The sequence below is a fragment of the Peromyscus californicus genome, unplaced genomic scaffold, assembly GCF_007827085.1.
Source record: "Peromyscus californicus insignis strain IS unplaced genomic scaffold, ASM782708v3 Scaffold_24__1_contigs__length_46423439, whole genome shotgun sequence".
Taxonomy (NCBI): Eukaryota; Metazoa; Chordata; class Mammalia; order Rodentia; family Cricetidae; genus Peromyscus; species Peromyscus californicus.
The window spans coordinates 1,197,690-1,224,012 of NW_026294535.1; positions in this window are offsets into that span (position 1 = coordinate 1,197,690).

Sequence of the window (26,323 nt, forward strand, 5' to 3'; positions counted from 1 at the left end):
GATGGGAAGGAGTTGAGGTCCATGTTGAATTTGCAGTTCTGTCTTAGCTCTGCACTGAGGCAGTCTGAGTTAGCCAGCGCTGGAGCTCTGATAATACAACAGCAAAAAGTACCAAAGTATCTGCCTGTAACAATTAACCCTTCCTTCTCTCAAGTGAGGATTCCTGGGTCATCTGGGGTTTAGTTGCGATCATCTGGCTGAGGTTGCCATTAGCTGGTTCCTCTAGGATTGAGGGGTCTCATTCTGACGAGCAACCACATAAAGCGTGTGCACTCTAACCTAGTGATGGCAGGAATACAGGGGACTGGGGCAGGCATGTGAGCTCATTTATAAGCTCTCCTTGTTTCATGGCTGCTAATATTTTGTTGGCAGAAACAAGCCGCATGGCAAAGCCACCAGGAGTTTGTGAGTACATGGACTCTACCTACTGTAGTAGGTAGGAAGTCTTGACTTAATTACATGGTGACAGCCTCTGATGACACGTTTTAAGTGAAAGGAGTGAAGAATTGGGAAGAATAACCCAGTGTACCACACATAAGACATTGAAAATGTGCATTGGAGTTTAAAATGAAGGAATTCACACTAGAGAGTGGAACATATTTGAAAGTAAACATAAGGGTATTATTGGACATCACGGCTGACGCTGGAACCTTAGACTACACCACTATGAAGAACCAGGGAAGGATACAGAGAAAGATGAGAACATTGGGAAGTTGGCATCAAAAATAGGAAAGATTTCAGATAACAAAAGGCCCTACAGAGAACTCTCAGTTGTCTCACAGTGGGCATCTCGTGGTTTTCGCCTTACTTCCCACCTTCTGTTCTCCTTCTCCAGCAAAAAAGAGAACGTGGGCTGGGGGTGCAGCTCACTGGACAGAGGTTTTGCTTCAGATGCACAGGCCCTGGGCTTAATCCTCAGAACAGCATAGACTGGGCATAGCGTTGTACCCCTCTAATCCCAGCACTCCAAGAGGTGGAGTTAGGAGGATCAGAAGTTCAAGGTCATCCTCGCCTCCATAGTGTGTTTGAGGGTAGCCTGCACTGCATGAGACCGTATCCCCAAAACAAAGCAAACAAACTAATAAACAGTGGAAGAGAACTAAGTACCTGCTGAAGTCTGATCCCATTTTGTTAACCAACTTGATTCCTATTATAACAAGTCTTGTATAGAGGTACAGCAGAGCGTCTTCAGATCTCTTTTAAACTTTAAAGACATACATGAGGGTTTATTCAATTTTCCACAAACTCCCCTATACATAGGCATAGGCATCTGTCTAAATGTAGCATATACTTACTATGACGCATCTCAACTATCTCATAGTAAAGACACCCCAAGGCCAGTCATACAGAGTGATGGCGCTCGCTCACTGTCTGACTCATCATTTCCCAAGCACTGGGAGGACCCAGACCACAGCTGTGCAAAAACTTCCATACTGAAACCACAAGGGATGTCTGCACAAATGACTTTTTTTTTAGGTCTGGAGTTTCTCGCAACTAGGAACATTGGGTGGATTTCCTTGAGGCTTGGAGTCAAGAAGGTCCAGTGTTCTTTGCACGATTCAGAATCTGGCAGATGGCTTTAAGTAGAAAATTCATCCTGAACTCATTCAGCACCTAAAGCAGTGTGTGTGGTCAACTCTATGGAAAATCATTTGCAGAAGGGGCAGGTTCCCCTTCTTAGACACAGGTTGAGAAGAAAGTGAGCACTTAGCTCGATGTCATTGAGCAACTGCTTCTCTTTTGATTGGACCCCCTCAGGGAGACAGTCTCCATTTTCTGGTGTGAAATGTCAGTTATCAGAATGTCACCTCCACTTTCTCTTCCTTAACATACATGTGAGCTCTATCTCCTGATTAGACCAAGACGGCTGCCTGTGGCGTTTGAGAACCAGTGCACACTAATGCAGTGTCATCTCCCGATTAGAACAAGACCGCTGTCTGTGGTGTTTGAGAACCAACGCACACCAACACTCCTGATTAGACCAAGATGGCTGCCTGTGGCATTTGAGAACCAGCACACACCAACGCATCGTCCTCATCCTTCCTTCCTGCAGGCTTGATGCATCAGCTGTCTGTCTTCTCATCTCAGGCATAACACATCTTTTCACTCTCTCTGCTGTTATTTTTCTACTCTTCCTGTCATTAAATGCCCTCCATTCTTTACATGTCAGGAGGCAACCATTTCTTCTAGAAGGCTTTTCGGTGATTCAGTATTGGGGTGTGTGTCTTTCCCACCAGCGTTTGGTACTTACCACTTTGTGCTCAGGTTGCCCTTGAACTTCCATTTCTCTTAGGAAACGAGCTCCTGGAGGGAGAGCGTTCATGGCCATCCTCACCGTAGCCTTGGTTTCTAACTTGGTCCAGACTTGTGTGCCCAGTGACACCTCATACCTGTTCGTTGACTGGCTGCCTGAAGGTAAGGTACCTTTCTTAGGGACATCAGAACTTACCATGGAAGGATAATGCACAGTACACTGTTGAGCTGCAGTTTTAATTCCAAGTTCGGAGATCAGACTAATCTGAGGAGTCTTTGAGCTGGTCTTTCTAGAGTTCCAGCAGACAGATGAGGAACCGAGGGTAGAGGGGAAAAGAAAACAAACAAACAAAAACAGCAGAAGCATCACTTCTGGGGGGTTCTGGGGATGTAAGAAATATGACTTATATGGTCAGATGCATGATGGGGAAACAAACTGTGACAAGGAAGTTAGTATAGAGACTTGGGCTAGATCCTCAGAAACTCCAAAGTATACCAGGAGCACAGGCTACGAACCTACGGTCCGATAGTACCAGAATCTCCTAAAGTCTGCGAGAAATGCAGATTCTTAGGGTCTACCCCAGGTCACCTGACTTGGTTCCTATGTGGCCTAGACCTTGAGGGTTGCTAATGCAACTGAGACTGTTCTTTCTGAACCAAAGCAACCACGGCTGTGCGCATTCACTACAGAACACCTTCCCAGACTCTCCACAGGGACACTGTTCTTGGAGGTTAATTTTCCAGGTAAATGACACATGGTGGTCTTTCAGCTTCTGGATCAGACATCAGACAGCTTCAGAGAGATCTGACTACAGCAATCAGCCTCAGGCCATGACTGCTACAGTGGAGCATCACATCCTCTCTTGACTTTCCAAGTTTATCAATGGGAAGAGTCTTCCCCTTCCTGAAGAGGTTTTTTGTGGGATTCCTCTGCCTTGATTTGCCCAAGACAAGAGACATCAGACACTCAGGAGCTGTTTGTGTTCACAGATTTGGGGGTGAAGTTGTAGAATGCTAGTTCCCTCCCCCAATCTTTCCCCCAAGTATGCTGCAATTCCTGTGGTGATGACCACACAGTCCTGAGAAACCAAGTCACCTGTCTGCAGAAGGAGCTCTATAGTCAACTCTCCTCCCCAGGGCCATCAAGACCTGACAGGACTAGATAGATTAGACCTGTGGTATAAAGTTCAGTCTCTATTAGTTGACTGGACCCCTTTCCTCAAGGGCATAACTGACTCCATTTTTTACAGTGGACCTTGCATTTCTTAAACAATTCAAGTCCATTCTCTTCTGTCATGATTTTATTCCTTTCTTTGCATCTGAAATGCCTCTTAACTACTTAGACGTAAGCTCTTACAATGCTTGGCACCTTGATTTAGAATTGCTTATCTTATCTATTTGTTTATTTAGGCAGAGTGTTACTATATAGCCCTTGCCGTCCTGGAACTCTGTTGCAGATCAGGCTATCTTAAAACTCACGGAGGTCTGCATGGTTCTGCCCCAGAATGCTGGGATTAAAGGCGTGTGCCACCATAACCCATATCTATCAATCATAATTGCTATTCAACATGTCTTCTACATTGGCTTGTGACTTGTGACTTGTCACTGCTACATCACGATTTATAGCCGAGTCTGGAACATGACAGGTGCCTGATAACAGTTTTTTAAACTCTGTGACTGACAGAGTGATGTGATGTTACAGTGTAGCTTGTAGGAGTCCACCTCTCAGCAGCTCACTGTCCAAAGTCATGAAAGAGTCTGCACCAAAGAACCAATCTTTGGTACCTTTGCAGCATCTCTACTCACTGGACTGCCTGCCTTCTACCCCAGTACCTAATGCATTCTAGTCTTTCAAGATTGTAGGTGCCGTCTATGGAAGACCAGAGAGCTGTGCATTTTCCAGCTCTCTCTGTTCAAATAGACTCTGATGTCAATGGCTCCCATAGAATCACGAGGTGTAGGGCCCCTCCCTGTTCAGATGCCTCCTGCACCGGAAGCTCCTCTGGAGATGGACTCATCTCCATGGGTCAGGGATTTCTGTCTCTCTCAGAGCCCAAAACAGTGCCCAGCTTTTAGCAAGCAAACAGTAAATATATGCTGGAAGCATAAATGAGCTCCTCAGTCATAAAACGACATTTTCCTCCCCTGTCCACACTTGTCTCTGTCTCCTGTTGGGCAATTATTCGTGTGGGACCATATTGGCAGATTCTGTCAAAACTATTACCTAATTTCCAATGATTCCAGAATTCAATTCTCCTCTCTCTGTCCCCTTCTCGCCTTCTCTCCACTCTCCTCTCCATCCTTACTCTGTCTCTCTCTTTCTCTTTGGAATGTGAGGGAAGGGCTTAAGTTAGCCTATAATTATAAGATTGAAGGCTTTAGGCTGCTTCTGCGCCCAGGTGGATCAACTCTCCATAAAAATATGTGGAAATTGTACACACCCATGTTTTAATGTGGCTTGAAAGTTTTACTTCGGGGTGTGGTACACACAGTTTAGGCCACAAAACACGGTTTCTGAGAAGTGCTGCTTTGAGAGAGAAGGCTCTGGAAACTTGGATAGGAAGTGTGACTGCACTCCAGTGGAGGTCAGCAATGTTCAGAGGCTGCCAGCCCCTCTCCGAGCGTTAGTCACAGCCGGGCACCAGGCAGTGCCCGCTTACATTCTATGGAAAGGTGGTTCTCCTTGTTCTGTCTCATAGTTTCTGGTGAACAGACTGCTGCATATTTTCAACAGAGCCATCTGGGACTAAGGATTGCACATTCTGTTTACTTCAGCATCTTACTTAGATCTGACTCTATACATGAGCTAAAGAGTCCATTTGTAAACACGCCCTGGGGTGGCCTGCAGAAGTGGTCAGATCATCTCCAGTGTCATGTTTAGGACAGATGTCAGCAAACTCCAGACCAAATACAATGTGTATCTTATTTTTATAAATAAAGCTTTATTTGAATATGACCATACACATTGTTTGCTTACCTGTCTAAGGCTCTTTTCACTCTATAGAGGCACAGCTGATTAGCTCAAGTGTGTGGTCCAAAAAACTGAAAATATTAATCTCTGTCCCTGTAAGAGAGAGTTTGCCAATCCTTGATTTAGGAGATGGAGTTCCCATTTGACCATGAGGGGTGCTGTATCCGACGTATCCGTTACCTTAACTCTTTTTTTTTAAGTTCTATGATGGCAGGGCTATCTCTCTCACTCATTGTATAGGAACTTGTATAAAATAAGTGCTTACTAACTATCAGTTCAATTAATTAAGATTTTAAAAAGTAGATGAAGAAGAGGGGTAATTAAATGTGCTCTCAATAGAATCCTAAATTACCAGCCCTTTGAAATACATGTTGATTTGTTTGGCTGTTATATATTAATTATTATTATTATTATTATTATTATTATTATTATTATTATTATTTTTGTGTGTGTGTGTGTGCGCGCGCGTGTGCGCGATAGAATCTCACATATCTCAGGTTGGGTTCTAATTTACTATGTAGATGAAGATGCTCATGTACTCCCAGTCTCTGCAACCCCGAGGGTTGGAATTAGAGGCATGTGCCAACACTCCTGGCTTATAAATTATATGATTAGATAAATGTTTCACTATTGATTCATATGTATTTAATGAATTCCATTTTTGCTTTATAGGTGTCTCCATGGAAAATTTTAATCTTTGATACGCAATAAAAATAGTTTAGCAATCCCCAAGTACATTTTCAAGGATATTTTAGTACCACTGTACTCAACCTCTTTTGCTAGTTTGCTGGGGGCACCATAACAGAATACTACAGACTGGCTGGCTTAAACAACAGAAATATTTTTCCATAGTTCCGGAGGCTAGAAGTTCAAGTTTTTTTTTCTGGCATCTCCTGCCCTTGCTTTCATGGCCATTTTCTCCATTTTTTTCCTTCCTGTGAACATCCCTTGTGCCTCTCTGAGTACCGAATTTCTTCTTTTTAAAAGAACGTCAGCCAGATTAGGTTGGGCTCACCATAACAGCTTGTTCATGATTTAATTACCTCGTTAGTGGTCATATCTTCAAAAGCAACCATATTCTAGGGGCTGAGAGGTAAGGATCTCAACGTATAAGTTGGGGGAGGACAAAATCCATCCTGCAGTGTGTCTGTGTCTATCCATACATGCTGCCTTTCTGCAGACCTAAAAAACTGGCATAAAGTCACATGTGAGGACACTCACTGCACTGGGCCCCACAGATGATAAGAGGCCCCCTGCTGGTTGGACAGATATCCCTCATTGTCTGCATCATGTGAGCCACAGTGTGGAAATGTGATATAGTCTTTTTTTTTCATTTTCAGAATTCAGTATTTATTGTCATATTGAAAATGATCTTAATCTAATTAATCCAAATAATTCAGACATAGTTTAATTTAAAACCAAACCAGTAGATTGTGTGTAAACAGGACTGTCACTGCCTCTAAGCCCAAGGTCTGATCCTTGGGGGTTCTGATCTTTTGGAGGAGTCACGTGGCTTGCTTTTTATGCCCTGTGTGATTCTATGTTGTGATTTGTGTGTCTGTTGGTTTGGACATCTCTTGCAGCCTCAGATGGGGGTCTTCCTAGTGAGCCACATGCCCTTGAGGCTGTCCCAGTACCAGTCATGGAAGAGAAGATGGACAGATGCAACAGCAAGATGAAGAATGTCGTTTACACACATCACATGTCCTAGAACAGGAAGTGGACAGACTGACGGTTACACACATCACATGCCATAGGACAGTAAGTGGACAGACTGATGCAGAATGATGGTTACACACATCACATGTCATAGAACAGGAAGTGGACAGACTGACGGTTACACACATCACATGTAATAGGACAGGAAGTGGACAGACTGACGGTTACACACATCACATGTCATAGAACAGGAAGTGGACAGACTGACGGTTAGATACATCACATGTCATAGAACAGGAAGTGGACAGACTGACGGTTAGATACATCACATGCCATAGGACGGGAAGTGGACAGACTGATGCAGAATGATGGTTACAACATCACATGTCATAGGACAGGAAGTGGACAGACTGATGCAGAATGATGGTTACACACATCACATGTCATAAAACAGGAAGTGGACAGACTGATGGTTACACACATCACATGTCATAGAACAGGAAGGGGACAGACTGACGGTTAGATACATCACATGCCATAGGACGGGAAGTGGACAGACTGACGGTTAGATACATCACATGCCATAGGACGGGAAGTGGACAGACTGATGCAGAATGATGGTTACAACATCACATGTCATAAAACAGGAAGTGGACAGACTGACGGTTACACACATCACATGTCATAAAACAGGAAGTGGACAGACAGACGGTTAGATACATCACATGTCCTAGGACGGGAAGTGGACAGACTGATGCAGAATGATGGTTACAACATCACATGTCATAAAACAGGAAGTGGACAGACTGACGGTTACACACATCACATGTCATAGAACAGGAAGGGGACAGACTGATGCAGAACATGCTGTACAGGTAGAAATTATCTAGGGTAAATGTGGAAACAGTAAATGAGTGAGATGAACGATAAAGCCCGGGGGTCGGGGGAAACAGAGGGGAAGAAGGGTCAAACAAGAAAGGAAAAGAAGAAAAGGAGCAGAGAAAACCTGATGAAGGATGGAAGAGATCAGAAAAGTAAAAAAACAAACAAGAGAAACATTGGGGCTGGAAATATGGCTCAGTGGTTAAGAGCACTGGCTGCTCTCCCTGAGGACCCGGGTTCAATTCCCAGCACCCACATGGCAGCTCACAATTGTCTGTAACTCCAGTTCCATGGAATCTGGCACCTTCACACCAATGCACATAAAATAAATTTTAAAAAAAGAATAAAAATTTAAAAAAGAGAGAGAAACATTTCTGATAATGAGAAAGTTTGTAACCAAATTTAAATGAGTGTAAGAAGGTAAGTAAAAATAAAAAGATGAAATCAATTAAAAACACTAAAAGGATAAAGTCAAAATACTGTTAACAGTGTGGTAGAAAGAAAAAAGGGGGAGGGACCAAGTCAGAAAAAGATTTTAAAAGGGGGGGGGGTGGAGAAAGACAACTGAGCACCCAGCAAGGAGCACGGTGTGAGAGCAATGACGATATGGAGGGGATTAAAAGGTATAGACATTAAGGGTTTTAAACACGTGATAAAGTCAATTATACTGGAAGTACAATTTTTAAAAATTAGGAGTAGGGAAACAGCAAAGGAGCAAAAAGTACAACAAAAATCAGACAAAGTACTGGAACAGCTTCTTTCCAGCCCTTGAGTAATGGAGACTGACGGTGTGCGGGTGGGACAGGTAGGGAACAGCCACTGACTGTGTAGACACCTTCGTGTGGACGTCTTTCTTGTGTGTGGACGTCTTTCTTTTGTGTGGACTGTCTTTCTTGTGTGTGGACATCTTTCGTGTGGATGTCTTTCATGTGAACTGTCTTTCTTGTGTGTGGAATGTCTTTCTTGTGTGTGGACTGTCTTTCTTATGTGTGGACGTCTTTCTTGTGTGTGGACTGTCTTTCTTGTGTGTGGACTGTCTTTCTTGTGTGTGGACTGTCTTTCTTGTGTGTGGACTGTCTTTCTTGTGTGTGGACTGTCTTTCTTGTGTGTGGACTGTCTTTCTTGTGTGTGGACTGTCTTTCTTATGTGTGGACTGTCTTTCTTGTGTGTAGACTGTCTTTCTTATGTGTGGACTGTCTTTCTTGTGTGTGGACTGTCTTTCTTATGTGTGGACTGTCTTTCTTGTGTGTAGACTGTCTTTCTTATGTGTGGACTGTCTTTCTTGTGTGTGGACTGTCTTTCTTATGTGTGGACTGTCTTTCTTGTGTGTGGACTGTCTTTCTTATGTGTGGACTGTCTTTCTTGTGTGTGGACTGTCTTTCTTATGTGTGGACTGTCTTTCTTATGTGTGGACTGTCTTTCTTATGTGTGGACTGTCTTTCTTGTGTGTGGACTGTCCTTCTTTTGTGTGGACTGTCTTTCTTGTGTGTGGACTGTCTTTCTTATGTGTGGACTGTCTTTCTTGTGTGTGGACTGTCTTTCTTGTGTGTGGACTGTCTTTCTTGTGTGTGGACTGTCCTTCTTTTGTGTGGACTGTCTTTCTTGTGTGTGGACTGTCTTTCTTGTGTGTGGACTGTCTTTCTTGTGTGTGGACTGTCTTTCTTGTGTGTGGATGTCTTTCTTACAGCTTAGGCTTGTGTTGAACTTGTACTGGCCAAGTGCCTCATGTTCACCAGAATCTTCTTCCTTTTAGCAACATCCTTCTTTGCATATGGGATATCTGATGGCCACATTTCCTTCCCAGTTTGTGAGATAGACTGCTTCTCTATAGCAAGAAATCCACGAGAGTCTGCTTAAAGGGTAAAGGGGATTTATTATGAAAGAAAACTCACTAAAACAGAATAGGAGAATCGTCGCAGGGTCTTGGAAGGCTGAGGTATTATTCCATGCTGTTCTGAGTCAGTCTGCCATCCAAGCCCATGAGGGAGAGAAGAAGCCAGTGTATGTTTGTCTCAGGTCTTAAGGGTAGCCCCAGGGGGGCAGGTACTTCAAGGTCATAGGTAGGTAGAACAGGTATCCACTACATCTCCCCCTTTTGTCTAAATAAGAAATTTCTAACCTAACATGAAACTATATACAATAGGAATGATTATCAAGTATTGTCCAGGAGAAAGGAAATGTAATAACATAGACAAAAATAGAAATAAAACCAGCAAGAATAACATCAAACAAGAGACACATACTAAAATCCAGAAATGTCCAGATCAGAGGTGTAGCTAGAGTTTTCCTGCCTGGCCCATAGTCAGGACAAATCTCTATCACCCACCAGTCCCACAGCCGCTCAGACCCGACCAAGTAAACACAGAGACTTATATTGCTTATAAACTGTATGGCCGTGGCAGACTTCTTGCTAACTGTTCTTACAGCTTAAATTAATCCATTTCTATAAATCTATACCTTGCCACGTGGCTTGTGGCTTACCAGCATCTTCACATGCTGTTTGTCATCATGGCGGCTGGCAGTGTCTCTCTGACTCAGCCTTCCACTTCCCAGAATTTTCTTTTCTGCTTGTCCCGCCTATACTTCCTTCTTGCCTGGCTACTGGCCAATCAGTGTTTTATTTACTAACCAATCAGAGCAACATATTTGACATATAGAACATCCCACAGCACAGAGGTAAATGGCATGTTACAGAGATTATCCTAATAGCTGTCCTATCCTAAAGAATCTAAATTTATTATCTGAAATGTTCTAGCTAAGATATGAGAGGATTATAACTGTAACTATTTAGTCTTCAGCTCTATCAAAGACCCAAGAAGGAATATAATAATACCGAGAAAACAGGAAATGCAAGCAAGTAATTTCTGAAAAACTGTAAGAATACACAGAGACAGCTGGCAGCCTGGACAGTCACCCATTGTTGGGTGCATCCATTTTGGCTACAGGCCTAGAATATCTAACAGACCATTTTCAGAAGCAGGAATTTTGAAAGATTATTTTACCCTGTCTTGGCAAGGTTCAGTAGTAGCTTTTCCTTGTGTCCTGCTCATCTGGAAAGGACAGCGTGCCTACTGTCAGCAGTTGAGGCAAGGGCAGTTCTTTGTCCAGTAGGCCATTTTGTGCCAAGAAGAAGACAAACTTCCAAACGGAGTGTCTTAGAAGTCCAACATTCCCTTGGGTAGTGGGGTGTCTTTCTGTATGCTGTGAATATGTGTTGCTCCCATTGGCTAATAAATAAAGCTGCATTGGCCTATGGCAGGGCAGAGTGGAGCCAGGCAGGAAATACAAGAGATAGAGAGAGAGGAAAGTCTCAGCCAGGGGGACACTTCAAGCCACTGCCAGGAGAAGCAGGATGTGAGAGAACAGGTAAGGCCACAAAGTCACTGGCAAAACAGAATAATAGTAATGGGCTGAGTTAAGACGTAAGAGCTGGCTAGCAAGAAGCCTGAGCCATAGGTCATATGGTTTGTTATTAATATAAGCTTCTGAGTGATTATTTTATAAGTGGCTGTGAGAGCTTGGGTGGGAGAAATTCGTCTGGACTGTGGGACTAGGCAGGACTGAGAAGCTTCCCACTACACTTCTCCAGCCTGCCAGTCTTCCCAGACGGTACCTCCCTCTAGGTTAGCGCTAGCTGAAGGATGTTCCCAAGCATACTAGGAGTAGAAGAAGCAGCCGCAGCATTGAGCTCTATACAGGTGGGGGACCTGTCGCTGTACTTCCCGACCTTCCTGTTGCCCATCACGCAGAAGGAAGGCATCTGCAGATGCCAAGTGTTCCATGAATACTTCAGAGTTCTTGGGCTCTGTGGCAGTGGACAGCAGACAGCTGGTTCTAGCCTTGACCCATGAGGTGACCTTGGGTTTATGCATAGCAAACTTCAAAGTTATTTTTAGTAGAGAAGACCTATTCCTGGCCGCTCAGGGCAAAATCACCCTCCCTAGTGCACCTCACGATGTGAACCAAGAGTCTCCTGTTACCCTCATTTTAGTGTGTCAGAACCTGGTCCTCATCTCCCAGTTGACTCTCAGAGGTGTCTCACCCTCAGACATCGTCAAGATTCCTGACAGTGGTTGCTTCACCTTCCCAGGTCCCCAGGGCAGCTCAGCTGGAAGCAGCAGGTTCCTTCTCATGATGGTGCCCTGCCCTCTGAACTACACTGAGTGACAGCAGGAGCTTGCTCTCCACTACTGACCCATCTGTTCCACCATGATTGACAACAGAGTTTGAGGCTGATGAGCGTTGTGGGCTTGTACTGGGGGTAGCACTGCCAGGGTGCTGTCCCAGGGGTGCTTGGTTCCTGTAGATGCAGCTGGGTTTCTCCTCCCCTATCAGGAAGCTGTGCAGCTCAAGTTGAGTTTGGCTTGGCTGACTTGGTCTTTTGGCACCCTACATGTCTTTCTCTCTGTACTTTTCAGCTCTTTTATTGCTGCCTTTGTGAATTTCTGGATTTTCTGTCTCTTTCTTGCCTGTTCCTCTTATTTTGACTCTTCTCCTTCATGAGTCACAGAGTCTTACTCAGAAGTCCCCATGACACAGTCTTTTTAAAAAGTCTGCTGATACCTCAGTTACTTTTCTAGAACAGGTGACAGAAATAGCTTAGGGGAGAAAGGATTTGATTTAGCTCACAGTTTAAGGGAACACAGTCGAGCGTGGTGGGCAAGCACAGTGGCTGGATCCACATGGCTTGCGGTGGTGGGAACATGGTGCAGCTGGTCATACCACCACAGCAGAGAGGAGCAAAGAGCCAGGAACCAAGCTGTGTACAACCTCAGAGGCCCCCAGATGTCTACTGCTGGTTAGACCGCCTACCCTAAATGTCCGCAACACCCCCAAACAATGGCATCAGGGCAGGATCAATTGTTCAAATTTGTAGGTCTATGGAGAGCATTTCACATTCAAAACGTAACAATGGGATAATATTCAGTAATTCTGGAAGCTCTGTGTGATGTTTCTAATGGGAGAAAATCAAGTTTCAAAATCAAAATACATGTATTTATTTAGTAAATAAACAGACACTGCTGTTTAGTAAAAAACCTAGACAGTGCTCTAGGTTATGGAGATTCAGTAGCAGACACAGAAAGATATCTGCCATTATGGGGCCTGAACTGTGGTGGGAACACTGATAACAAAGATCTAGATAAGAGACACCAGGTAGTGTGGAGAGCTGAGAGGAAGCAAAGCAGAGACCAGAAGGTTGGAAGGCAGAGCGAAGATTTTAGCTGTGTCGGTTCCTTCTCTGTGGCTGTGACGAAATACCCCAACAGAAGTGACTTAGGGGAGGAAAGGTTTATTCTGGTCCATAGGCCAAGGGTACAGTCTGCCCCAGCAGGGAAGTCAAGGCAGCCGGAACCTGGGGGAGCTGGTCACATCAGTGCACAGTCCGGAAACAGAGTGGTGAATTCCAGCGCTCGGCTCACACTCTGCTTATTATACAGGGATCCTATCCCAAGGGATTGTGCCCATCCCAGTGGGAGAGTCTCCCACTCAATTAATCTAATCAGGATAATCTTCCACTAGTATGCCAGAGCCCTGTCTCCCAGGTCATTCAGTGGCGATTAACCATGCAGCCTCTCTGTCAGCAGGGCCTCCAAGGTCAGGGCATTTGAACAATACCTGGATTCAAGCGAGAATGCCAGTGGTTGGGGGACCCGGGGGAGAAGATTCCATGAAAAGAGAGTGCACCAGGTGCAGAGGACATGAGGTGGGAAGTTGCCTGAGTGTGTGGAGAATCTCAAGGGGCCAGAGTGACTGGAATAGTGTAAAGAAAGCAAAGACTCCAGCACCAGGAGTGTGTGAGCTGAACTCCATGAACACAAAAGGCGAGTTCAGAGAAAAGTGTCTGTGGACTCACAGGACTATTACCCTATGATGCATCTCCATTCCCTCCCCCCTCGTTATGTGAATAACAAATCTCTACCACTCCTGTGTATTTCCTTAGGAAGGAAACACACACACACACACACACACACACACACACACACATGCACGCGCACACACACACATGCACAGACCCCCACATGCACACATGCATACATATGCAGATACAAACAGAAACACATTCAGTGCACATGCACGTGGGTGCAAGCACACACACACACACACACACACACACACACAAGTTTTGGCATCAAACTTTCCCCAGATCGCATTACCTTTGCCCTGAAGATGTCCTCCATCCAGGTGTCAGGGTGTTTGGACAGCCACCGTGGCTATGTCTCATTCCAGAAAGAGAAAAGATCCCTGGCTGGAACCCCAGAGGGAGGTGTTTGCTCAGATGGCCTCAGACAAGCAAGGCAGCCCTGATTTATGGACAGTGATGGAGGTGTTAATGTCTCCTCTCAGGGGCGCCGCTTCCCTAGCCACACTTGCTGACTGAGTCTAATGATGACCTAATTGGCCACAGAGACAGGAGCAGATGGCTCACCTAATAACAAGCCTCCATGTTCAGGGATGACCCCTCAGGAGCTTCGTCTCTGTACTGTGTGTGACCCTGTGGGCAGTTGTCATTAATCAAGCATGCTCCCTGAGTGCACCAGCTCTGTTGGATAAATAGGCCAACAGAGCATGCTCACACTGGCTCGCTGTGAGCTCCGACTTAGATCTCGTGTTCTGGTCTCCCATTAAACACAAAGGCGTGCACACACACACACACACACACACACACACACACACAGAGAGAGAGAGAGAGAGAGAGAGAGAGAGAGAGAGAGAGAGAGAGAGAGAGAGAGAGAGAGAGAGAGAGAGAGGTGGGAATCAGGGCTTTATGTGTATCCATGCCTGACCAATTCTAGTAGCTAGACTCTTCACTCACTTGTGTTCCTGTGAGTCCCTGGTGATTTGACAATTCCCCACACTAGGTCAGATCCCTGCTTCTGACCTTTCATGATTAGAGACAGAGGTGGGGGTGGGGTGAGGTACTGTGTGCAATAGTAAAGTTGTCTGAGTTCTGACTCTAAACACCCTCTTTTCCTTTCTACTGAATATGCCCGCCCCCTCAAGGCAAAGTCAAGGTCATGGTTATCAGTTTGCAAAGTCAAAGGCATTCACACTCTACAGTGAGCAGCAGGGACGGTAGTGAAGAGAATTGGTGACCGAATAACAATGACGACTTGAGCCTAGAGGCCCAGGAGGAGACGCTGGAACAAAACCAGGGCTTTCTTTGAGAGCTGAAGCCTAGAGATGTTTCTGTGGTGCTGTCCCAGCTGCAAAGTCCTGGAGTGGTGAGTGGAGAGAGGGGCAAGTTCCTGGGACAAACCAACCAGGGCCCACTGGGGCAGAGAATTTCGGCCAAGTCAGTTAGAACTATTCAGAGTCTTCGGTGCAAAGAGTGACAACGGACTGGTGATCGTTCACCGCAGCCAACATGTCTAGTAAAATAATGCTGTTGTGCAGAACACAGTTGCTCTTTGAGGAGAAACTTTTTTTCTCTAGAGTTTGTTTCTAATAACAGGAGAAAAAAGCTGAATATTTTCAGGCTCCCATCAGCCTCCCCATGGATGACTGCTGTTCTCTGAGTCAGTTCTCAGCTTCTGAAGCAGGGGGCCGACGGCCAGAGTGGGAGAAGGGATGGAAAGTCTGTCAGCTTTAAATAAACATATTTAAATATGTTCTTGGGTCTTGTTGCTTCCCTTTCGACTCTATTTTTATTACTCAGTGATTCGGGGCCACTTCCTGTTATTATTACACTTATTGTTGTGAGAGGAAGCCAATCCATTTTAATATTAGTGGGAGCAAAGCATAATCAGGAAGAGAATCTGCTACCAAAAGGGAAACACGGGACACAGACTGCTGTTGCTTTGCATTCCGAAGCCTGAGCTCAAATAAACAACACAGAACAGCAAGAGAGACCAAAGGAATGACAGACTGAGCACCTTCCCCAACACAAACACTGGTACTGTGGACATCATACACACACCATATGTATATGTGTGTATATATGTGTGTGTGTGTGTGTGTGTGTGTGTGTGTGTGTATAAAATGAACACACCACACACAAAACATACACCCGACATGAACCACATACACCCTACATACACCACATCACACACCCACATATACATATACACTATGCCCACACACACATATACCTCATCACATCATGCATACACACACATACACACATACCACATACATACTAACCATATATATACTACGTGCACATATAACATGCACCATGCACAGCATAAACATACACCACAAAAACACAGCATACACATGTCACACACATAGATACCATCAACACCCATGGAAATTCCCTCCACACAGTGTCTGAGCATCCTGCCAGGACAATAAAACACTGAGTCACTCCAAGAAAAAGATTGCCTAGAAACTAGGTGATTAACCAAGACTTCCGTTCTGGATTTCTGCTTTGGAAGGAAAAGGAAACAGGAAAGTAGAAAGGGGCAGTTGTGGGGACAGACAGCTTGCAGCCCTGAGCATCTTCATCCCCTGGCCACGGCAGGTGCCTCACCGCCTCCTTGCCTGAGGTCTCTCAGGACTTGAGGCTACTACCCACACCTTGCCCTGTGAAGTAAACCCAGGGACTTGGAAGGTTCATCCATAGACTACATTTTCTTTCTGTCTTCCCTCTTTACCTCCTTCCTAAAGAAGTGTTTTCCCTTCAAGGAGCTCGACGGCCACTGTCCGCTCCAGGAGGAAGGGCAGGGTGAGGGCTTGGGCTAGAGAAGAGGAAAGGTGTTCCCGCAGGTGGATGGCTGCAGATCTGCGGCCGGCCCGCTGTCTTTCAGCGCCCGTTTCAGGCACACACAGTCTTTGGAGGCAGATGGTGTTGCCATCACTACCCCTCCCCGGAGCAAGCCAGGCAGGCAGCCTAAGAAATCTCCATTTAGAATGTTCGAGAGGCAGGATTTAAATACAGGAACACCAGTATTTGAAACCACAATCCTAATGTGCTTCATTGAACTTTTCAACTCTTGCTGTTCTTAGTCACAAATCAGAGATTAGCCCTATTTTTGCCTTTGCTGTCCCTATATTTTATTCTCTAAATGGCAGCCAGAAAGATTATACCAGTTAGGACTCCACTACCAGAAACAGAGATGACTGCCTGGATGACAGGCCTTAACGGGCTGGTACGGACGGATCTGTCCCAAGGACCTCTGGTCCAAGCTTCCCATTGGCCCATCTAGGGGGTGACCCTTGCTTTCACGGTCCACCATAACAGGTAAAGATCCAGCTATCACATCTGCATTCCAGGCTGAAGATGAAGAGCAAAACAGAGAAGAAAACGATTAAAAGCTGTGATGAATTCTTGGAGCATCTACCATTGTCGGAAGTTACCGCCACAGCTTATGCTGCCTGAAGGGTGAGCAGGGACGTAAAGTTCTTAATGATGCCATGTGTCTAGCTGAAAGTGTGGGTTTTCTGTTATAAGGAAGGGGAGAGAAATGGAGATGAGGGAACAGTGTGCCCTCTCTGCCAGAACAACTTTTTCATAATAAGTCAGTTCTAGTCTACATTACTTAAACCTGTGCTAGCACCCACATGCAGGCTAAAAGCCAAGGCCTCTGCAGCAGCCCTCAAGACTCGAGGGTCTGGTCCTTGCTCCCTCTCTGACCCCATTTCTTAACACCCTTCCTGGATTACTCTGGTGAGTCACTGGCTTCCCTCTGGCTTGGTCTGCAGAGGCCTGTTCCCCTCAGCCCCCAGCCTATTATATCTAGAAGCTCAAACGTGACTTTAGCGGGGACGACTCTACAGAAACAGCAGTCCCCTTCCCTGGGACTCTGCACCCTTCACCTGGATTCCCTTTTGTTGGCTGCTGTCACACCCCTACTCTGCCGGGGGCTCTCTCTGTTAACATTTGCCTTTTATTGTCAGACATTCAATGGCATTAGGGACTGGTCTGCTGTTTAAAGCTGCCGGAAAATTCAAACACTGGCAGGGACATCATGCACGCCCCTACACAAGTTTCAAAGAGATCAATGACGGCTGAATACGTTCTTGCTCTGTTTCTATTCTCAAACAGGGGAGAGGGGCACCGGGTGTCCAGTCTGGAAGGGCTTCTGATGGAGGGAGAGGTGACTGGGACTCACTGCCCTGTTAGTCAGTTTGTGTCTGTCAGCTGAGGAGAAAAACCAGTGCTGCCAGCCATGACTGCAGGGAATGGTGGGAAACAGTTTCCAGTCACTTCTTCCCAAAGCTCCAGGACTATTTATTCTCAATTCTTTCTCCTCTGCCTTTTGTTTTGAAAAAGTGTGGCTTGGGGCACATTGCCCTGAGTCCGTCACTTTGATGGTTTATTGCACGTTAAGTACCATAGAATTGAAGTCTGGGACTAGATTGGCCCATTTCGGGTCCTCTTTTCTTCCTTTGTGCCCTCCCAGTGGGAGGGGGACTTGCCAACTGTGCTTGGCCAAGTTAAAATGAGGAGACCAGATGGTCAGAAAGAAAGGAATTTGAGTCCAGGTTCAGGAAGGGAAAGCTGGGTGTGTGGGGAGAAGCAAGGCAAGACTCCTGCATGGCTTTTGAGCAAAGATCAGAACATTCAGTACTGAGGTGCATTTCTGAATGGCAGCACTCCCCTGCAGGGGTGTGCAGGGTGAGTGCATCCTTCTGTGCTAATCTCCCAGGACTTGGTGCCAAACCTCAAAATCATTTTTGCTGTGCTGGAGTTTTAATTATATGTGGCTTTTAGTTTTGAGAAACAGAGCACACTGATTTATGTTAAATGACAAGAAAAAAAGGCAGGGAGGTGGAGCAGTTGCTTTGGGCATTTGCTTTCAGCAGGACATGTTAGAAAGAAAGAAAACAAATTGCAAGATCTGGGAAGCGAAGGTGGAGGACGTGGGGCTCAATACAGAAGGTGTTTTCAGGGAGAACACCCCTTCCCTCCACAGAAAGGCTGGGGGTACAGCACTTGGGCTGTTCTGCATGGAGTTGAGGTGCTGTCGCTGCCCCTTCGTCACTGTGGAGAGTCAGCAGACGGGGACAGGAAGTCTGACAGCACACAATGGCAGGCATCCAGACCGGAAGCAGGCTGGGTGCGAACAAGTGTCTTCATGGCAGGGACAGATGGGAAAGAGATTTCAGAGTAAAGCTGCTGAGAAACGAGGAGCCTGGCCGCGCTGTCTTCTGCTAAGCCTTGCATCATGGCTGGGGACAGCAGTGCTGTCTCTGTACGGGACTTCTGTGCGTCGACACATGGTTTCCATGTGACTGCGCTGGCACAAACACAGGACATTGCAGGGAGAAGAGGAGTGACAGCCAGCCAGGCTGGCTGGACATTCCCAGCTTCATCCCTACCATCTCTGGCATGCCAGGGTCCCCAGTCTCACAAGGTGTACATGTAGCTGAGACCATATACATTATCACGTCACCTGCCGTCAGCGGAGCTTGCTTACAGCTAGCTGTGTGGTGTAAGTATGCAGTGGGGTCTGCTCTCTGCAGCAAGCAGGACAGGACTGCCGTTTGGGAGGCTGGCTGCTCACAGTCCCTCAGCCAGTGATTTATAACACTGAGACTGCCGTGGGCAAAGCCCTTGGGGTCACACATGTGAGGGCAAGCGTTAAGATCCCCAGCACTTATGTAAGAGTTGCATGGGGAGCATGGCATGTAAACATGGCTGCCTGCCTATGCTCCCAGCACTTGGGGGAGGCCAGCACAGAGAAATCTCAGGGACAAGCTGGTAGATAGTCTTGGAGAATTGATAGATGGAAGACCCTGCTTCAGTAAGTAGTAGAGAGTGACTAGAGAAGATGTTGCCATCAACCTCTGGCTTCCACACACATGCACATACAAGTGCACTTGTGTATGTCCATACACATATGTCCACACACCCATGAGCACATGTACACATATGCACACATAACATACACAAGCAAAATAATAATAATAATAATAATAATAATAATAATAATAATAATAATAATAATAAACTGAACCTGTAGGGCTGTAGAGATGGCTCAGTGATTAAGAGCACTGACTGCTCTTCCAGAGGACCCGGGCACAATTCCCAGCATCCACATGGCAGCTCACAACTGTCTGTAACTCCAGGATCCAACACCCTCACACAGACACACGTGCATGTAAAACACCAATGCGTGTACAATAAAAATAAAGAAATTGAAAACAAAATAGAACCCTAAACCCACAACTTGTGTCTCTCTTTGTTGACATACTACCTTTGCAGAATGTTATTTATGCAAGTTCATTATCTCTTCTTAGTGAGCGAGTGCTTTGTTAAATTCCCTTGGGGCAGCATTGGAGAACCATCCTGACAGGGTCCTCCCACTCCCTCATGTGTCTGAACTAAAATGGAGACAGTACGAATGCAGAGAAACATATCTCTACACATGTCTCCTCCAGTGTCTGCTTAACTGGATACTCACACATCCTAAGGGTGTTGTTGGAAGCTTCGGGAAGCATATCACCCTGGATTTGAAAAGACTTAAAAACTGACTCATTGGCTTGGTTGTAGAAGTTATTTCGCATCAGAGGAACTACTTACAGAATTGGGCCAAAAGATGCATTTGACTGGAGAGAAGGGATTTGGGATGAGATTTGAACAGTTGTCAGCAAAGAAATTAAACAGCCTAGGAAAACCTCCTCAGGGTGATTTTTTCTGCTTAGATAATATTACTTTTCAGGCGCCTTCTAGCTGGGATCCAGATATAGAACGCTGTCTGGAAAAATTTATCCCAAAGTTGCTTGGCTTCCTTAGCACAGAACATGTCAGATTGTGAATAGCTGGGTCTTTTGGATGTAGGAAATGCCTCGGAGTCTGGATGACCCCACCTAAATTAAGGATTCTGGGATCATTAATCTCAGTGTCAACTTGATGGAATTTAGAGTCACCATGGAAACAAATCTCTGGGCATATGTTTAAGAGGTTTTCTAGATTATTAATTCAGGTAGGGAGACCACCCTGGATGTGGGTGGTACCATACCATGGGCCACATTAAAGAAGAGAGGAGATGAGCACATGTGGTCTTAGCTTCTTGGTCAAACACAGTGTGACCAGCCACCTGCTGCTCCTGCTGCGTGCATCCCTGCCATGATGAATTGTGTCCCCAGGAACTGCAACCCATAATAAACCCTTCTGTCCTCGGTTAGGATGCTGATGTCAAGCGTTTTGTCATGACAACAAGACAAGCAGCTGGTCTCGATGCCGAGGTGCAGAGAGGAAATGGATGCACGCCTCTGAGATGAGGACTTCAGCCTCAGGCCACCTTAGCACTTGTTCTGGATGTGGACAAATGATTTATGGATAAAAATCCCAGTAGGAGGATGTCACCATCCCATCTTCTGTCACAGAGACCTCAGGACCAGAAGAGAGAATCATGGTTTCTATTTGTGAGGCTACCTTCCCCAGTTTGTCCAGACTTTGGACTGGACTGCTTCTGGGTTCCCAGCCACTCCTTCAGCTAGATGGCACTTGTTGCACCAGCCAGTATTAATCACGTAAGTCAATATATTAGGTTTGCTTTGTAAAAAGTATTCATTCTATTGGCTCTGTTCCAATAGAATCCTGGCTAATCTAGAGTGTGTCTGCTTCTGTCTGTCCTCCAAATGCCACAGACGATAAAAGCCCATTTCTGAGGCATGGTTTTCCGAAAAAGAATGTGTGACACCAAGAGGTTGAAACAATGGCTGGGACAGATCGTAATGTAGGATTCTATTTCAGAAACATTACAAACAATTAACTGTCCTCTGATCTCCTGGCCCATCTAAGTGATAGTAAACGGAAAGCTGTGTGTTCAAGTCTATTTCTAGCTGAACACAGAATTCCTTTTTTTTTTTTTTTTTTGTCTGTCCTTACGTTAAAAGCTGACTTAGCAACCCACAAACCTGACATCATGCTTAGGACATTTGCATCCTAAAAACACACCATGTATGTGCTGAACCAAGCTTTGCCTTTACGAGTTGGCTTCTATATCTTTGGTGTGGAGTTCACGTCCTTTGACAGTCGCAGAACACACCATAAGACAGACCAGCTAGTTTTTGACTAGAAAAATGAAAGGCAGCCATCGGGGAAGGGGAATCACACAGCTTTGAGACCACATGGAAATCTGCAAACCAGACCAGACCAGAAACATGAGTGCCATAGCCAAGGCTGAAAAGGTTACAGTGAGAAGGGTCAGAGGTCAACTGGGACCATTCAGAAGGGGTCAAATTTATGGTCCGCTTTCCTTTGGGTTCTGGGAAGGCTGGTTATTAAACCCATGTCTTAGCCACCAGATTGTGTCTCTGTTTGGCAAATGCTAGGCATGATTGGCATCCTTCAGAAGGCGAAAAAGAATCCCAGCCAGAACGTAACCATAAATATTGGATGCTTTAGTGAGGATAATATATAAGAACAGTGACTTTTAAAAATGAGGACCTGGAGGATTCTGCTTATCCCTGGCCCTCTTTCAGTCCCCACAGAAGGTCATTGTGTTCTGCATTCCCACTGCAGACATCTTGGTCTTGCTCTGCAGATGCAGGAACCTTAGATGACTATTTCTATCCTAAGATTTTGGTGATTTTATCTGAATTGTGAGTTCCATCAGTCAGAGGTGAATTAGGAGAGTAGAGTTAGAAGGAATATTATGGGGATTAGCAGTTCCACAAGTATGGGAGGAAGTGGGAAGCAGAAGGGGTGGGGGAAAAGAGTAATAAGATTAAAGAGTTAGAAACCGGAGCATCCGTTTTTGTGATGGGCAGCTATGGGATTATCAATTCATCCAGGGATCTACAGAAAGACGGTCCCTCTGGGTAGCTACTGATCTCTGAGTCTCTGGCTGAAAATGTGGTTGTTCACTAGGTTAGCACTCAAGAATAAGAGCTAGATGAAGAGCAAAGGTGAGCCAGTGTGAAGGGCAAGCTTGGACTCATCGGTGATGTTTGTCTAGCACCATATCTGACTGTGATCGTGACCAGCTGAGAGTGATGGGCCTGGCTTTACTTCTACCTTCAGCTTTGTCCAGCTCTAAACTGGAAGGAGGCTGAAGAGGGAAGGAGACAGAATCCTGTGACTCTTCGAAGCACCTCAGCGTTGACAGTGGAGTGATCCAGGTCATTATCTTTTACTAATTTGGTATGCATCTTTTCTTCTTCTAATTAAAACACTAAAAGAAAGTTTTGTGTGTGTGTGTGTGTGTGTGTGTGTGTGTGTGTGTGTGTGTGTGAGAGAGAGAGAGAGAGAGAGAGAGAGAGAGAGAGAGAGAGAGAGATGTGTGCAGGTAGCCACAGAGGCAAGAGGAGGGCCCCAATCTGCTGGATATTGAGTTATAGGGCATTGTCAGTGGCCTTAGGCAGGCACTGGAAATTGAATTGTGTCCTCTGCAGGAGCATCGAGCACTCTTAGACCTGGAGCCATCTCTCTAAACCCAACAGGCTACACTTTTCCTTTCTGTGTTTAAGTTCTAAATAAAGACACTGAAAATCATGCTCGTGCCTGTCACAAGGTGGCTATCAAATGAGACCAGGCTAGCCCTCTCCTAGCTATCTAGATATTTCCTTGATAATCCATATGTATCAACCCATTTGTCTTCAGGCGATCACTGCTCACAGTGATCACAACCCCTTTAAGATCCAGTAATGTAAACACCAATATATCAAATGCCACATATTGGCCACGTTTTGTATTACACAGTGAATGACTAGAAATGGGAGAAAAAGAAAGAAAAATGAAACACATGTATACACACATTTACACACATGCACTCCACACAGACACATCAAAGAGAAGAGCAAGCACTGATAATCGCTACAGTACCATCACCAGGTCACATAGTTCCTCCCTTCCATATTCTTTCTGTTGCTTTTGCCTAGAGGAGTGCTTTCAGCTGGTCCAAGCTGCTTGCCTAATGCAATAATGTTGTCTTCGTGGGTTGTAACTTCTTTCGGTTTTCATCCCAGTGTGGCGTTTAGACTCTGCAATCTGCTTTCCTCTCTTCTGACCTCAGCATGGAGTAGGGGTTCAGTTCCCTTTACTAAGATCCGTTGCCCCAGCCACTCCAAGGGTTCAGGTGGAGGCAACAGTGCAGTTAAGGAAACCATTGTCTTCCCTGCCCTGGAGTTCCTGTCAAGATCTCCCCCAACCTGCTTGTGTTTTCTCAAAGTCACAGACAATCTTCTTGGATTTTCTTTTTGAGCAACTTCCAAATTCTCTCTGAGACATGGTCTTGGAATTCAAAGCATATTAGACCTTTCACCCCCAAACCCCCTTAAGAATGTTCCACTTGGAAACTAAAGAAAGAAAAGAAAGAGAAAATAGAAGGAGGAAGACTGGGGAGGAAGAGGAGAGGGGTGGGGAGGAGGAGGAGAACAGATTTTCCCAGAGAGAATTGGATTAAAGGAGCTTCTTGTCCCAGGCCCTCTGGCTGTCCCCATTCATGGAGCTCATGGGGTGGAGTTCTTTCTGATTTGTCGTGTTATATAAAAACCAGCACACGCAAACCACATGGAAGAGCAGTGAAGTCACATGATTCTTGGGACCTGGAGCTATGTGATTTCAAAACTGTGAAATAATTTTGGAAACATAAACAGAAAAATTATTCTCCAATCCTTTACAGGGCATCTTTTAAAAAATGATTTGTAGAAGGCTTAAAATAACAAAAATTATGATTTGACAAAATATTGAGCACTCAGTTCATGACAGAAATTGGGAGAGGAAGGGGCAAGATTTTCATTGGCTGAGTTTCAACTTGTAAGTCAAGAGACATCAGCAGAGAATTCAATCCGGGCCTGCTCTTTGCATAGTTTCCACTGGGCTTGGTTACCACGGTTAGAGTCGTGGTGGAATTCACCAGTGAGAAGATACAAAAGGCTTGATGACTTCTGCCCTCTCTGACCTTTTCACTTTCCTGATGACTGCTGCCAAGGCCCTGGCATTCTGTGATGGAAGATTCAGAGGAATGAGGGGCTGAGCCATCATGGAGGCTGAGCAACTGGAAACTGAAGACTCCGGAAGTAGCGTCTTCTTGCTTTAGGATAGATCAGATCCACTGAACAGTCTATGCTTACATTGTTCTGCCCAATGAGAAATCGCAAAGACTGCTAGAAATCCCATCAGTCACCCCAAAGCAGCAGTATCCAGGCACTCTGGCCTCGGTCACTACTCACGGACATTTGGTGGGACACACTGCTACAGACACTTATCCTTACTTGGGGAGCCTCGGCACTGGGATGCACACCAGTCCACTCTGCCAGCACCTGTGTCCCTTGACTTGTGGTATCTCTCCACAGCCAGCCTACCTGGCCCCCTGCCAGATGCAGCACTAAGGAGTAGATGCTCCTGGGAACAGGCCACTTCATGACAGATGACAGGTTCCTTAGGAACTCTGTGATTGACAGAATCTGGGATCCCTTTGGAGATGAATCTCTGGACATATCTGTGAAGGTATGTCTAAACTGGGTTATTTAAGGTGGGTAGACTCACCGTAAATATAGGCAGTACCATTCCGCCAGCTAGGGACCTAGACTGTATGAAAAGAACAACGTGAGCCCCTCAGCTTCCTGACTGCTGACACATTGGGACCAGCTGCCTCATGCTCCTGGCTGCCGTGATGAACTATACCCCAAACTGGGAGCCAGAACAAGTCCTCCATTCCTTAGGTTGGTGGTGTTGTGTATTCTGCCATGGTAATGAGGAATAACTAATAGAAACGTCCAGTTCCCTCACTGTGGAGTAGGAAACCAACCCTGAACCGTGTCTGTGTATATGTTCACAGTATCCCTGTGAGACTGAGCTCCAGGGGCCACAGCATTAGCTGGTCCAGTGCCACACTGTTGTCACCTTCCCTTCATATGTCCTCTGGTGTTTCCTGTACCACACTACTCCTGAGAAAGACAGGCATCCACTGAGCCTGAACCAGGGGTTCATTGACTGGATAACAACCCATCTTGAGATTTCAGGCACCAGTGAAGGTGGGAAGATATCAGATGGACATTTGTGAGTCTAGTATAATAACTGACATCATAGAATTAGTGTGAGGCTGAAACTTGTAAAACTCTGAATATAGTGTCTGGCATATAGTAGCAACTAAGTAATTATTAGTTATTATATTCATTATCATGATGAGCTAAGGCATTGGATGTTTGGCAGTTCCTTGTTAAAATATCAGTTCCCAGGCAAAGCATTCAACTCCAACTGACCATGCATGCTCTACAGAAGGAATAGACTGTTGGGAGAAGCATTTGTCACAGTACTTGGCCTTCAAGGAACAGGGCAGAGCAAGGTAAAGTTTGCAATGGGTCGAGGAACAAGAGCTGATCAATGCAGGAAGCAGGAGAGTGGGACCCTGGGATATCCCAGGATCCCTCCTGGTCGATAGGGCCTGTCCTAGCACTCTAAACTACATGGGTGTCATCATAGCCTAGAACTGATGGATCTAGACTTCCTGAGTCCAAAGCCCCCCTAAAAAGAGAAGCAGTACCACAGTTTGATGCTAGGTCATCTTCATTCATTACTTGATCATTTTGGTGCATTTGTTAAACACGTTTTATGTTTATGGTTTCAGAGGTTAATGGAAGGTTCCAGTAGGAGAGAACATACTTATAAACCAATGATGTGCCCTCAAATATTGAAAGTGCTTTGGTAGAACACATGTGCTC